The sequence below is a fragment of the Bufo gargarizans genome, chromosome 9 (genome assembly GCF_014858855.1).
Source record: "Bufo gargarizans isolate SCDJY-AF-19 chromosome 9, ASM1485885v1, whole genome shotgun sequence".
In the NCBI taxonomy this organism is placed as follows: Eukaryota; Metazoa; Chordata; class Amphibia; order Anura; family Bufonidae; genus Bufo; species Bufo gargarizans.
Genome location: NC_058088.1, coordinates 175,071,912 through 175,088,107, shown reverse-complemented (window position 1 = coordinate 175,088,107; position 16,196 = coordinate 175,071,912). Strand labels below are relative to the sequence as shown.

General features: G+C 41.7%; 1 protein-coding gene across 2 annotated transcripts in view; it reads right to left on the bottom strand.

Annotated features, from left to right (window-relative positions):
• Positions 1 to 14,740, bottom strand: part of PNCK (pregnancy up-regulated nonubiquitous CaM kinase) — a 52,791-nt gene extending 38,051 nt beyond the window's left edge. For both annotated transcript variants that reach the window (XM_044305462.1, XM_044305463.1), the window contains exon 1: positions 14,605 to 14,740. The gene's annotated coding sequence lies outside the window, so the exon portion shown is untranslated. The remainder of the gene's footprint in view (positions 1 to 14,604) is intronic.
• Between the last annotated feature and the right edge of the window lie 1,456 nt (positions 14,741 to 16,196).

Below are 16,196 nucleotides of genomic sequence, written 5' to 3'. Positions count from 1 at the left end.
CGCAATACCAGATATAGCCTATGGAAAGAGGTGGCGCTGTTACTAGTACTCCTGGAAGTCAGGATTAATATTGCCATTTACATACACAGAGGCAAACAAGAATGAGTTGACTTTAAGTAGGATTACTTTAAACAGATCGATCTACCCCATAGTTCGAAATGTATCCATCCCTTAAAGGGGTTGTCCCACGAAAAATATTCTGCACTTTTCAAACCAGCACCTGGATCTGAATACTTTTGTAATTGCATGTAATCAAATATTTTTTAAATGAAATGGATCTGTATAGCGCCACCTGCTGTTTTTTCTTTTTCTTATTTCTCCGTCCACCTCACAGATGTGGACGCACGTGCTCAGTTCCATCCTTCAACTGCCTCCTGAGTAGGGAGAGAGCTACAGCAGAAAGGACACACCCCCTGAGCTGCAGCAGAAAGGACACACACACGGGCAGCTTGATATAAATCTAGCAGATTAATGGATGGGGAGATCTCTGGATCCATGTGAGGTACAGGGCTGGTTCTAGCTTTGTTAGAAAGAGGTTGTCATGTCCTATAGGATGTCTGATTTTCATTTTTCATGATTCATGGGTTACGGATGGCAGGTCAAGAAAAATTCCTTGCATAAAGGAAAACAGCCATATCTATATGAAGGCACGCAATACACCAGAGAAAATCATTTACAGGAAACGATGCCCTTTAAATGCTGGGAAAGAATTGGGAGACAACAGAGAGGCTTCATATGGGAAAGGCATGCCCCCACCGTATGCTGATAACATGCACTTTGGGCCTCATTTATTCTTAGTTGCCCGTAGTAACCAATCAGGAGCTCAGATTTCACTTTTCTGGAACAGTTTAAGAAATGAAAGCTCTCCTGTCATTGGTTGCTATGCGCAACTAAGACAGTTTTAATGTTAGTCCCTTCTCCCATTCTACATTTTTCAAACCAGCACCTGGATCTGAATACTTTTGTAATTGCATGTAATTAAAAATTTAGCATAGCCACTGAGCTATTCAATAAAATGTATCTGTATAGCACCACCTGCTGTTTGTTCTTTTCCTTATTTCTCCGTCCACCTCAGCAATATTGCTATGGTGGACGCACACGCTCATTTCCATCTGCATTGACCCAGGGGATCACTGCCAAAGGGTTAATATCGTAGAAGATTATGTTGTGCCTCATTTCTAAAGTATTATTTTCTCAAGCATTGTGTATCCCAAATGTTTGTCTATAGGCAACACATAGATAAATCTGTCAGTTTTAGTGCAGTTGTCAGAGTGATGAGCTGGTCTGACCCCCATGAGAGTCTTTGCTGAGCAGGCCTAGAGGAAGGACGTGTGTGAGCCCCTGAAAACTAGGACTAGTTCAGGGAATCTATATCTCTGAGACTTAAAGCTGCCAGAAGAGTACCTGAACTGAAAGACTATCCCCAGAGAGAAAGAGAACAGGCATTTTTGATGGTTGAGAACCACTTATAGGCCATGCTGGATAAGGACAGTAAGGTAACAGTTTATGGCAACAGACTTTACTGCTTGTGGAAAGGGTTAGATGCCTCGGGTGCCCACGGGAGATGGAATGGTTCTGCCCCCCTGGTTAGAGTTCCTAGCAAGCTGACCTACAGTGAAGACCTGCCTTGGTGTGCTCTGCCAAGTAAACCCTAAAAAGAACAGTTTTGCCAGGAGAATGCCATTCCTGAGGGAAAAAGCTGTCAATAAGACTAACTTTGCCAGAAAATGACTCTAAAAGAAAGGATTAAATTCATTCAGAAGGTAGAGGACCATTAAAGCCGTGCTGGACAGAGAGTACGTTAATTGCACTTTAATGGCAATAGACTTTACTGCTTGTTGTCAGGGTTAAGTGCTTCTGACGCCTGCCATACTTCTGAGCCAACTGGTCATCTGGATCTAGGATCTGCACCCTGTATTTGGGAACTGCAGAAAGTTTACTGAGAGTGATTGAACTCCTAAGGTTGGGAAGAATGCATGGGATATTTAGAGAACTAGGTAGTACTAGGTTGCTAATATAGCTTGTGTGTTTATACAGCTAGACCTGCCAATAACCTTAATACAGTTCCTATGTTTGTGTGTTAAAGACAAAAGCAGAGTTATTTACAGTGACTTCATGTTTGGATGTCATATAACTGTTATATATTGTGTTCACAGAAGCAGAAAAGATAATATGCCTTTAAGATTCATCATATTAATGTGAGGTAAGCTCAATGACACAGCAGAAACAACAGAAAGCATAGAGTTAAACTGTTGTTGCTGGGCAGGAGTCTTGACAAATCACAGCCAGCCTCACACACAGCCTGTGTGGGAAATCCCCCTAGCAGGAGCTGCTAGAATCATTACACCAGAGGAGAGAAGCTGAACACTCCACTAAGTGCTGTGTTTTATGGAAGCAAGAGGCCAAAATAGGTATTTAGAACAGTTATATAATGTTCCTATTGTTAGTATTGTGATTAGAACTGTATACTGAACCAGTTATATGTGTGTTTACTTACAGTTCCACCATACAAATTGCGACCAAATTCCATACAAACGAACTACTGAGCCATACAATCATACAATCCAAACAAATTGCATAAAAATGAGAACTGCTCATACCAGATCATAAGCAATTGTATAGAGCAAACTGCAAACCAAGAAGAGCAAGTGAACTATTGGTTAACCTCAGATATACCTCTCAGAGAGATCATAAAGTGCTTTAAATAACTTAAAGTGAGAGTACAGATACTGGAGAGAGAAATATATCCACCATTTTATGTTAAATGACAAGATTGAACAGTTGAACCACCATCTTATGCATGCCGCCATTTTATGATACTTTATTCAACACGTGTTTTGTACATGGACTATCTGCTGCGGAGGCGGCAGTGTTATATATGAAGAAAAGTTAATAAAGAAGTTATTTCAAGCATTTGGTTTGCTCTTTAAACCTACTGTTTCCATAGAACGGTGCTAGAGGAATTACAGAGTAATAGACAGCCTGGTTAGACTAAAAGATCAGAGATATCAAAATTCTTCTAATGCCAAAGCGCAAAAGGCACTTCATAGTGCTGCGCCTGCCACAATCATTACCTCAACCACCACTCCCATCCTCTCCAGGTTCACACCCTCTGATAGGGAGAGAGCTGCAGCAGAAAAGACACATCTCCTGAGCTTTGATAGGGAGAGGGCTGCAGCACAAGACACACACCGTGAGCTAAGATATCAGAAAGAACACAGCTCTAAGCTCCAATAAGGAGAAAACTGCATCAGAAAGAACTAAACCCCTGAGCTGCGATAGGGAGAAAACTGCATCAGAAAGGACACACACCCTGAGCTGTGATAGGGAGAGATCTATAGCAAAAAGGACACACACCCTGAGCTGTGGTAGGGAGAGAGCTGCAGCAGAAAGGACACACACCCTGAGCTGTGATAGGGAGAGATCTATAGCAAAAAGGACACACACCCTGAGCTGTGGTAGGGAGAGAGCTGCAGCAGAAAGGACACACACCCTGAGCTGTGATAGGGAGAGATCTATAGCAGAAAGGACACACACCCTGAGCTGTGATAGGGAGAGATCTATAGCAGAAAGGACACACACCCTGAGCTACCAACTTGAAATAAATCTAGCAGAGCAATTGGAGCAATGAATGTGGAGATCTTTGGCTCCATGTGAGGTACAGGGCTGGTTCTGGCTTTGTTAGAATCAGTTTGTCATGTACTATGTGATTTCCATTTTTTACATTCATCATGACGCAACCCCCTTTAAGTCTATCTGCATTTAAAGAAACCCTGTATGCCTACTGTCTTGGATTATATAGAATGCTATGACATAATTAAAGAAAATCCACCAAATGAAGGTGTCTGGCACATATCAGGGAGGGTCCCAAGTGGAGATCCCCCTTCTGTGACATCCATATACCTTAATGCAGAATACACACAGAAGGGTTGTCTTCATGAGACCAAACACAGTCCCAGTAAAATCAGGGCATTAAGGGTGGGGTCACATCGCGTTTTTTGCCTCCGTTTGACGTATACATTAGAAAAAAAAAGGATCCAAAAACGCAGCACACCGCGTTCTTGTGTCCTGCAGAGTCCGGTAAAAAAAAACGTATACTTTTTTTCTACAGTGAACCGATGTAATGGTATGGCATCAGTCTGAGACATGCATTAACGTATACGTTTTTTGTGTATGGGAAAGACGTGATGTGAACCCACCCTTATAAAGTTTGGCAACTTAGCACAAACTGGTCACCAGACGTCACCATGGACATATTGCAGTGTCCCTTTACTAACCACCTAAAAGCAAGTGCTGCTTCCCATTGAAATGAGTGGGAGGCTGTTTTGAGGCGTTTTTGGAGCAGATTTGGAGCCGATTTTGAGGCAGGAACACTCCTAAATCAGCGACAAAAAAATCACAGGCTACAACCGCATGGTTAGGTTTCTGCATATAGTTTTGGAAGTCAATATCAGGAATGGACCATAAAAGGAGAGGACGTGGCTTCATGCATGCAGAAACCTGACCGTGTGGTCGTACCCTAAGGCTTATTCAGATGAGCAATGTTTACATAACAAATGTACGGGTGGCACATGGACTGGCACATGCTAGACTCACCCATTCAAATCCACGGATCTGTACCGCCATCTGCGTGTGGCCTGTTTAAAGTAGTCTATTTTAGTGGACGTGCAGTACCCCAGAAGGACTACTGCGAAGGATTAATTATTCTTACAATGTTATTGAGTGAAATGTTGTGATTGATTGTGTTTTATATGTACTTAGTAGCAATGTATAGCCAACGAAATGGTTAACATATTGGCAGACTGTTTAGATTACCAGGTGATGGACTGGGTCCGCCCACTGGTTAGTTAAGGATACTAGTCTGAGCAGAGCAAGGTAGAAAGTGTGTGTGTGACAGCTCCCAAGTACAGAGAAGCCTTAAGGCGCATTTACACCGCCGAGCAGCAGCAAATTGTCCTTCATTACATGCAACGATCTCCTCTACAGTATGAGGACGAGGGATGGCTATTGCAATCCCTCGTCCTCATACAGCGGAGATGTTTCTGGGCAGCAGATTTAGACCACACAATCTGCTGCCCAGAAATGTTAATTTATGTGCCTGCAGGAATGAAAGTTTCACCATTACATTGTCGGTAACGAGCATTCACAGGAACGTTTGTACCCAATATTCCTCCCAATAATCTAATAGTCTTAATCCACCTTTAGTCTCTGCGACTTCATCTGCCAAGACAGCAACTCTTTGTACCCTTTGGAGACGGATATCTGACATTTTAGGAGGTCCAGAACGTTATCCAGGCCCTGCTGACAAGTCAGTAAGGTATAAGCTCGTTTATGGGATTAAGACTTTACTGCTGCAGAAAGGATTATTGCCTCCGGCACCTACCACTTTGGGGCAGACTGGCCATCTGTATTGGAAATATGCACCCCTCAGTCCCAGAATTGCAAAAGGAGTTAATAAGAACCTTATTACATGCCTGTGTTTCTGTTGACATACTGCAAGGTGTCCTTAGAGGGAGATCCAGGGAGAACTATTACTACCATCATTGTTAAAGCCAATACGTTGCTATTGGAAGAGGGTTACACTGTGATATATATATATATACTTTGGAACTGTGGCTTTTACTTCTGTATGTACTACTACTCCCAACTTCAATTCATTAAAGAAAGACTTTATTGCAACCTGCGGATCGGGTTTTGGACTCTACTCTCCCTCTGTCTCTGCCGTTCTGACTTGCGCCTTACCAACTGTTCACCATCAAGGGCCAACTAGCAGCAGGCTGGAACCCCAATACCAGGGTGTGCCCCTAAGGAAGAAAGGGTATGCCCTGCAGTCACTGCCTGACCCTTGGGAGTGGCAGAAAGGAGCAAGCTACTGTGAACTGTGAGTACATTGCCACTACCACTCCTCCCATCCTCGCCTCCCCGCCAGGTCGTTGCAGACAGAAAAAATGGGCAAGTTTTACACCACTCGTCTGAATAAGTCCTTAGTCTTCTTACATAACACACGGTGCATCTTTCATCTTGTCTTGCTGTATGGTTATAAATATTTTAAAGTGCTAAAACTCATTTTTGACAGGAACAAGAAGATTCCCAAGTCCTTCAGCATCTTGGGACCTCCACTGCCAAGAGGTCTCCACCGCTAATGTCAGGATGATTCTGAGCAGTTTCTAAGTACCAGTTATTTTATTTGGTCATATTGTAGCTCTATTATTTCGCCATTATGGTGGATTCTCCTGTTCCTTGCTCTTTTTATGGTAGTTTTTGACAATCACCATGTTTGCCATGTGGTTTACCCATGTAAGTTCATTTCAGTAGAGTGGGGTGGGGCGGGGGTGGGGGTTCCAAGAGACAGATATAACTAATGCTAACATGTGCCTCTCGTTACAATTAATAGACCATCATTGTGGTGGACACATCTTTCAGAAGCAAGGATCCCAATCAGGAGACACCCTATTAATAACATGGAGTTGCCTGAAGCTTACAAGCCGGTTCATGTCCATGGACGATCAGGATACATTATATAGAGACATGACATCTCTCCGAGACACCAACTCGTATCAGGAGATATAATGATGAATAATGTGACATGCTGTTAATCTATCTGTCCAACATGTCGCGTTTCCTGCCAGGTAAATGTCTACATGTGACAAGACACAGTTCTGATTTTCAGGGTAATTAATGGAGTATGGAGGAGCTAAGTCTTTTATCATTGTGGTCTGCTACCAGATGTGAACTGTCATATTTAGCTCTCGAGAAAATGTGAATAAACCCAACCATGAAGTTTTCGGTAATGAGTTTGGCTCTTCGTCATTCTGTTCAATGTCTGGACAAAGGTTCAGTTCCATCTGAGCTTCATGTCCATGAAGGTATTTAAGAAGGTGGTCTCCAACCTATGGCTCAATAGCTGTTGATAAACTGCAACTCCCAGCATGTCATGACAACTGGGAGATGTCATTTTGCAACAGCTGGAGTGGCATAGTTTGAAGACCTCTCATGGTGACATCAGAACTATTCAGTCTCAATGGTTTCTACAGTTTCAAGACCAAAATAACATGAAGTAGACTCGACCCTTCCAAATGTCTTACCACCGCCCTTCAATGTTCAACGCTTCAACTTCTCCACTAACCTCTGATATACTGCTTGCGGGTGAAGGTCTAACAAGAAATCACACTCATCACTCAACATTTTGGTTTAGATCTTGACGCCTATCCACCATAATTCAGTCTATATGCCAGGCCACCAGGACACATGTCAGCAACATCTACAGTACTTGAACATTTATTGATCTTGACTTAATGGACTACCTTAAACCATATGTTTCCATTAAAAACAAGATGTAGGAGAATATTTAATAACACTATGAATGTTCTTCAAATTTTAATATCACTTAACAAGAAGGTTGTCTACAAGGCTGCCATTAGTGGTTCCAACAGAAAGGACTATGGGGACAAAGGCCACCTAGTTAATGTTAAGCCCACTCCATGTGACCCTTATATCAACATTTAATTTCCAACAGTAACACACTGATGAAGGGACTTGAGGTCCCAAAACGCATTTGGTAAAGGAGGGTCCATCGTCCATGAACGTGATCACGAAAGAAAGGATCCCCACAGCAGCTATCATCGAAGCAGTTATTATCGAATTCGAAGTATCAAAATAACATCATCGAATTTAAAGTACGGAACTTCCGTGTCACATGATCGGAGTCTGAGTCACGTGGAGAGGTTGATCATCATACCCGGAAGTATACGCCGCCGGGAACCTCGAGGACCGTGGACTTACAAGGTCTAACATAACACAGCATTTAGTGTTTGCCACGGAAGATTGCCGAAAGAAGTAACTACACGGAATATTCGACAAAGGGGTAGCCATACTTAGAGGTAAGACCAGTGCCATAGACCACGCGGGACGCCGCGTCCAGGCACATCCTCGGGAAGCCAGCACCCCTGAAAACCGTGAGTTACCCCAAACTAAAAAGGTTGTATAACTGTTCTATAGATATTTGTTTATAGTCCATAAGGAACAAATCAGGGGACAGCGCGCCTTAATTGGTGCAAACCATTTGATTATCTTGGGACATATTGAATAACCTGCAACTAAGGAACTATAAAATTGCTGCTAAGTTTTGAAACTTGTGACCAACATTGATATCACAAACAAACAGCGACTATTCACAATTTACTTATACCAAGTCGATTCAATCAAGGACACAAAGCCATTTTATTCTATTTTATTTTATTTTATATTATCTAGTTTTTCATATATATTGTGTACTATTGACATTTTAATACTGATAAAAATTGTTATTTTCAACTGTAATAAATATAGTGTATCCAGCTGTTAATAGCGAGTGCCTGCTACCCTTATTTTTATATAGTAACACAACAAACACTTGGTTTTCTGGGACTACAATATTGGTGGCCTCTCCTTAAGATAGGCCATCAGTACTTGAGTCTGGTAAACAATGAGGACATGCAGCACTAACTGGAGTGCCATGACCCGCTCAATCTGTTCAGCCCCCAACAATTTGAAATTGATGGTCTTTAATATTGTAGTCCCAGAAATCCCCTTAATGTAAATCTGTCCCATCAGGCCTGTGCCTTTTAGAGAGCAAATAAAAAAGAGGTTGTCCAGGATCCCAAAATGTATGGCTGTTTTCATCCTAAAACAGCGCCTCTCCTGTCCATGGGTTGTGTCTGGTATTGCAGCTTAGCTGTATATTACCGTTAATGGGACTGAGCTGCAACACCACACACGATCTGTGGACAAGTACAGAGCTGTTTTTGGAAAGAAAGCAGCCAAGTTTTTCAGAAAGTACTGCATTTAGTACAATTTTTTTTAAAATAATTCACATGATCTGGTTGTCCCAGATCCTAAGCTGGTGCTCGGTCCCCGACGCTTCCTGTCCCTGACGTGCTAGCCAATCAGTGACCTCAGCGGTGACATGTGCAAGCATGGCATGCCACACTTCCAGCCAGGGAAAGCGGCAGGGACAGAGATATTCTGCAGGAACTGGGAAGACTAAAACAGGTGAGTGAGGTTTTTTTTTTGTTGTTGTTTTTTTTATCTACTCGCACACCATGCCTGGTCTTCCCAATTGTTTTTCAGGGCCTGGACAACCCCTTCAAAGTATATTATGTAAATTGCCTCTCCTCCAAATGGAAGAAAATGGTCTTTCTAATGTCACCTATTGAAGCTACCCTGAAAGTCAACATTTGAAGAACCTTGACTAGGAATTTTAGCCAAGCTGAACATGCACAGCGTTTTGACTTGTGGCTTTTTTGTGATGTTTAGATGTCTAGAGCAGTGTTTCCCAACCAGTGTGCCTCCAGCTGTTGCAAAACTACAACTCCCAGCATGCCCGCACAGCCAAAGCCTGTCCAGGCATGCTGGGAGTTGTAGTTTTGCAATAGCTGGAGGCACACTGGTTGGGAAACACTGGTCTAGAGGACTTCAAAAACTCCAGAAAAAAATGAATGTTTAAATAAAATAAAAATTACCACTAGATCTACAGAAAGAGAGAACGAGAAGAAGAAAGACAAAGGAGAGAACAGGCGAACTTGAAATCTGCATGGCCAAGCATAGGATCCAGTAAGATAACCTGCGACTACAGCCATTCAGACTTTGCTGCAGTGAGGGAAACCATTAAGATACCTTGCACACTTGGATGCATCCTGGGCAGACGTGGACATTACGACCATTATTACCAGGGTACTATGACCAGCCATAGATTCTACTGAGAAAGACTTTAGCAAGATAGTGTACAAAGGGCCATAACTCTCATACGCGTTTAAATCCTTACATTGCTATCTGGGAGAGAATTGCACTGTGAAAGTTGGAACTGTGACTGCTATAGTTGGATGTACTACAACTCATATTTTGCACTTCAATAAAGAGAGATGTTTATTCTTCTACCACTGGCATCCTACACCATATGATGGCCATTGCACTCTATACGCTCTGCCTTGCACCCATCCAAACACCTAACATCAATGGTACCCCAACTACTATCAGGCATGAGCCCCAGACCCAGAAAGGGAGAAAAGGGAGCAACGGTGTGAGGAAAGCCACCGTGATTGACTGTGACAGCCAAAGCCACGGCTTCTCTGGGGCTCGCTGCACTTGTATGGAAACATATATAAAGATGTAGCAGGGGTGAGTTTGGCATCGAGAGTTGCATATACAGACGTAGCCATGTCAAATTTATATACGTGTCAAGCTGTAATCTTAACGTATGAACACTTCTCAGACGATGCAGATTTCCATATTATTTGGCTTTGTTAGTAAGATGTAGAGTCTGGCAAACATGAGATATTCTGATACGGTCACTGAAGTAAGCTTGTCGCTTATTATGTAAGCTATGAGCAAAAATAATGAGTAATTAATGGTAATAGCTCGTTATCACATTGCACCATAATGAGTAGTGACAGGCCTGAGAGGATGAGCGGGAAGACTGTGGTCATATCCAGTACAAGTAAATGTCTTCTACTGCGTTATAGATCATAGCCTGCTTGCCAGGTCCTCCTTGTAGCCATTCTGGTGAACTAATGGAGATCCCAAATCGGGTAACCCCCTTAAATTACCTAGAATTCCCTAATAGGATGCTGAAAATTAGTTTTCTAAATCAGACGACCCTTGGATAGGCAAAGTCCACAGGATCCTTACTCCTCAGCTCATATTATGAAAGCTAATTGAACCTTGAATACTTCAACTTCTACCATTGATGACCCCATATGGAGCCATTGTCCCAAAAATTCACCAGCCATGTCGCTAACTTCTGAGACAAAGTTTAGGGGCCTACAGGCCTCCCTGAACAAATCTGGCTCATACATTGCTGGGTTCTTTTCCCTAATAAAAACAGACTTAATAATAAGTGATGGCATGGTGGTGACATTGCATGGGTCAGGTGGTGGGTTCTTCTTCCCAACTGCTTGCTTCAATGCCTAACCCTCCATCTTTCAACTCTTCCCTTTAGGTACAACCGGCTTAAGGGGTACATCATTTGGCTTTGACATAGGTGGTAATGATGGGGCCGCCAAAGTCCTCTATAAAGATTGTGTAGACACTAAATATGTAGGCTCTACAGGAGGTGAGGTCCTTGTTAGATGGAGACGCATGCAGTAAGGTGTGGTGTGTTTGGGCTTCATGCGAAGCCCATGATGTACAAACCATGATTAGGAAAATTATTAACACGTAGGTGTTAACAGGAATGATTTACAGCCTATTATACATTTACTTATATTCCTAAGGCCTTCTGCTGTGAGTGGAGCTTTCATGTCTGGGCCCTTCATGAAATTCCATGGAATTGAGTGCTTTGCGAGTGTGAGGAACTTAATTGAACAGAAATGGTCTTGGCATCTAATGCTAATTGGGTCACAACAGCGAATGTTTATCCAACCACACAGTGACACAGACCTTGTGGAGCCGAAGTCTCTTCTGTGGCTGGACCACCATTACATTGTTACATTCCTGGCCCAACAAAGAGTGGGTGGAAAGGAAGCCAACTGAGGTCTTGTCCCAGAACTGAATGAAGGAAATGGTTGTGAGCTGCAATACCAGGGATATCCTGAGGACAGAAATGGTGCAATTTGTGGCTAAAAGCAAAGTTCTATCTACATCAGATGGACCTGCAGCATGTTGAACTAGGTCTTCTGTGACTTGAGCATCAAGGGAGCTCAGAACAATTGCTAAATTTTTGCTAAACAGCTCAAAATCATCTGCATAGCCATGGAGATAATTGTTTTCCCACTAGTGGTCACCACTAGAGGATCGCATACTGATCATACATTGAACTCAGTAATAAACAGTATGCAGTAAGCTCCCCCTAGTGGTGGCTGTAGAAAAACACAATTTGATCACTTAAAGTGGTCTTTCCATTCCGACATTTAAGTCCTGTCCTGTTTTCAAGATGAGGTCGGGCCCCAGAGGTGGGCAACTTTTAAGGAATTAATTAGTACATGTTCGATTAGTAATTGTCCGATATGCTATTTGGAGACCTTGCACTTGAGTTCTCCAGTTATATGCACTGAATTTCATCCAACCCAAGCTTGTCCTGCAGAACCATCAGCAGACAGCAGCTGTTTTATGACTGCCTGTATCTAGAGGATAACCACACCAGCTATACAAGCAGACCAGTGATGGGCAGCCTACTCCTACTGCTTTGGATAACGCTCAGGTCTAACCAAAGTGATCTGGATGCTGTATAACAGCACATGAAGGAATTGCTATTTATGCAACTGCAAAATAACATTTTCAAGGTGGCTCCACCAAGGGCTATAATATTATTATCTAAGGATCATAATTACATAAAAAAACAAATGTATAGTATAATAGAGATAGATAGATAGATAGATAGATAGATAGATAGATATGAGATAGATAGATAGATAGATAGATAGATAATAGATAGATAGATATGAGATAGATAGATAGATAGATAGATAGATAGATAGATAGATAGATAGATAGGAGATAGATAGATAATAGATAGATAGATAGATAGATAGATAGATAGGAGATAGATTATAGATAGATAGAAGATAGATAGATAGATAGGAGATAGATAGAAGATAGATAGATAGATAGAAGATAGATAGATAGATAGATAGATAGATAGATAGATAGATAGATAGGAGATAGATAGAAGATAGATAGATAGATAGAAGATAGATTATAGATAGATAGATTATAGATAGATAGATAGATAGATAGATAGATAGATAGATAGGAGATAGATTATAGATAGATAGAAGATAGATAGATAGATAGATAGAGAGATAGATAGATAGATAGATAGATAGATAGATAGGAGAGAGATAGATAGATAGATAGATAGATAGGAGATAGATTATAGATAGATAGATAGATAGATAGATAGATAGGAGATAGATAGATAATAGATAGATAGATAGATAGATAGATAGATAGATAATAGATAGATAGATAGATAGATAGATAGATAGGAGATAGATTATAGATAGATAGAAGATAGATAGATAGATAGATAGATAGATAGATAGATAGATAGGAGATAGATAGAAGATAGATAGATAGATAGAAGATAGATAGATAGATAGATAGATAGGAGATAGATAGAAGATAGATAGATAGATAGAAGATAGATTATAGATAGATAGATTATAGATAGATAGATAGATAGATAGATAGATAGATAGATAGGAGATAGATTATAGATAGATAGAAGATAGATAGATAGATAGATAGATAGAGAGATAGATAGATAGATAGATAGATAGGAGAGAGATAGATAGATAGATAGATAGATAGATAGATAGGAGATAGATTATAGATAGATAGATAGATAGATAGATAGATATGAGATAGATAGATAGATAGATAGATAGATAGATAGGAGATAGATTATAGATAGATAGATAGATAGATAGAAGATAGATAGATAGGAGATAGATAGATAGATAGATAGATAGATAGAGAGATAGATAGATAGATAGATAGATATGAGATAGATAGATATGAGATAGATAGATAGATAGATAGATAGATAGATAGAAGATAGATAGATAGGAGATAGATAGATAGATAGATAGATAGATAGATAGATAGATAGATAAACTGGATAGATAGATAGATAGATAGGAGATAGATAGAAGATAGATAGATAGATAAACTGGATAGATAGATAGATAGATAGATAGATAGATAGATAGGAGATAGATAGAAGATAGATAGATAGATAGATAATAGATAGATAGATAATAGATAGATAGATAGATAGATAATAGATAGAAGATAGATAATCATATACTACACTCTAAAGCTAAAAATAAAACTGTTCTTGGAGACATTTGGGATTTCCAGGAGTCAGTGCCGTTTCATTGAGGAATGTCTGCAGTTAACCCTACGATGTGCGCTGTCTTCTCTATTTGACACCAGGAAGCTGAGATATGGGGGTCTGTTTGTCAGGTGACTCACGGATTGATGGTGTCCAATAACTGCTATTACTGACAGCCGGTAAAGCCGCTTTTTGGTAGCTATGGGATATGGGACCACCGGATATAACCCCCCCCCCCCCCCTTTATCCAATAGCTCCCCGTATCTCAGCTTCCTGGCCCCCTGTGACTGAGACCTCAGAATGATGGGTTCCCAATGCCTTCATGAAGACGCACAATGCCTCTTAGAATTTGAGAATGGAGTTTCTAACCCCTAGCATCACCCTGGGTTGGCGACGGTGGTGGTGGTGTTGGTGGGTTTCCGTGGAGACCTCGGATAATCCCTAGCGTCCACGATTAACCCTTTGGCGAAGATTAACTCTTTAGAACACTGCACCAACTTCTCCGAGACCCCCAACAGAGACATGTCCCAGTGCAGGCGAGTCCTAGCGTACACCCTGCACCCTGGAACAACTTGTCACCAACCGAAACTGCAACAATTGGCCGTGGAGGAATGTCGGGGTGCAGGCTATAGCGGCACCATAGAGCATGGCGGAGGAGGGGGGGAAAAAATCAATGCAAATTTTTTTTTTATAAAAAATATATATATATTATTAGGTTTCATATCCAAGTCATTCTGTGAAATGAGATTGTGAAATCGGTGATGCCCTTTAAATCCTCTAGCGGAACTTACCTGGGATCAGTAGTGCATTAACCTTGTGTGGCGGGAGGAATGCTGCCCTTCTCGAGTGATGCAGAGCTGTGTGACTGTGTGAACATATTCCATGCTATTTAAAACATTCTCATCCCCTACAGTCCAGGCCAGCAAACTGTAGCGCTCTCCTCTCCCTCCCTTATCATCCGTTCTCCCCACCCCTTTATTATCCATCTCCCTTAAAGGGGTCCATCCTTATAAGGACATTCACTGATGGAAAAAAAAAAAAAAAACTAGTGTCTACCGCAGGCTTCCTGGCTTGCGGTGAGCAAATCCCAGAAATGTTCGTCGGATGCATAAAGCATTCCTCCGCATGAATGAAAACCTGCAATATGCGGATGGTGACCGACTCGGCTCTGCTACATCTGCCTATTCAAAAAGGGAGATACGTCTAGGCTAAGGGAAAGCGACGTAAATGGAGCAGGTCACGTTAAGGCCTCATGCACACGAACGTATTTTGTTTCCGTGTCCGTTCAGTTTTTTTGCGGATAGGATGCGGACCCATCCATGTCAACGGGTCCGTAAAAAATACGGACAGCACATAGAGTGCTATCCCCATCCGTAGCCCCGCAAAAAAGACAGAGCATGTCCTATTCTTGTCTGTTTTGCGAACAAGGATAAGCATTGTTACAATGGATCTGCAAAAAAAAAAGATGCGATACGGATGCCAAACGGACACCATCCGTATTTTTGGCGGACCACAAAACACATACGGTCGTGTAAATGTAGCCTAACGCTGCTGACCGCTGCCACATTCTAAAAGGGTTCAAGCACACGACCGTATGTATTTTGCGGTCCGCAAAAAACACAGATTCGCTAAACATACGCGTAATGCGGACAATGATAGGACATGTTATATTTTTTTGCGGAATGGATATACAGACATACGGAAGCGGAATGCACACAGATTAACTTGCGTTTTTTTTTTTTTTTGAGGACCCATTGAAATGAATGGTTTCGCATACGGTCCGCAAAAAAAAACTATACGGAACGGACATGGAAAGAAAATAAGTTCGTGTGCGTGAGCCCTAAGGCAGAGGTCAGCTGTTGTGAAACTACAACTCCCAGCATGCACCCTTGTTCGGCTGTTCTTGTAACACCCATAGTGTGAACGGTGGGAGTTGCAGATTCACAGCAGCTGGGGCGGCGGAGGTGGCTGAGTGCGGACAGTTAGGTTTAAGGCCTCATGCACACAAACATATTTTCTTTCCGTGTCCGTTCCATTTTTTTTTTGCGGACACTATGAGGAACCATTCATTTCAATGGGTCCACACCAAAAAACGGAAGTTACTCCGTGCGCATTCCGTGTCCGTATGTCCGTTCTGCAAAATAATAGAGCATGCCTTATTATTGTCTGCATTACGGACAAGGATAGGACTGTTCTATAAGGGTCCAGCTGTTCCGTTCCACAAAATACAGAACGCACACGGACGTCATCCGTATTTTTTGTGGATCCGTGTTTTGCGGACCGCAAAATACATACGGTCGTGTGCATGAGGCCTAAAAGTGTTTTCCGAGTGTTTTATACTGATGACCTATCCTCTGGGTTTAATATTGATGGCCTATCCTCA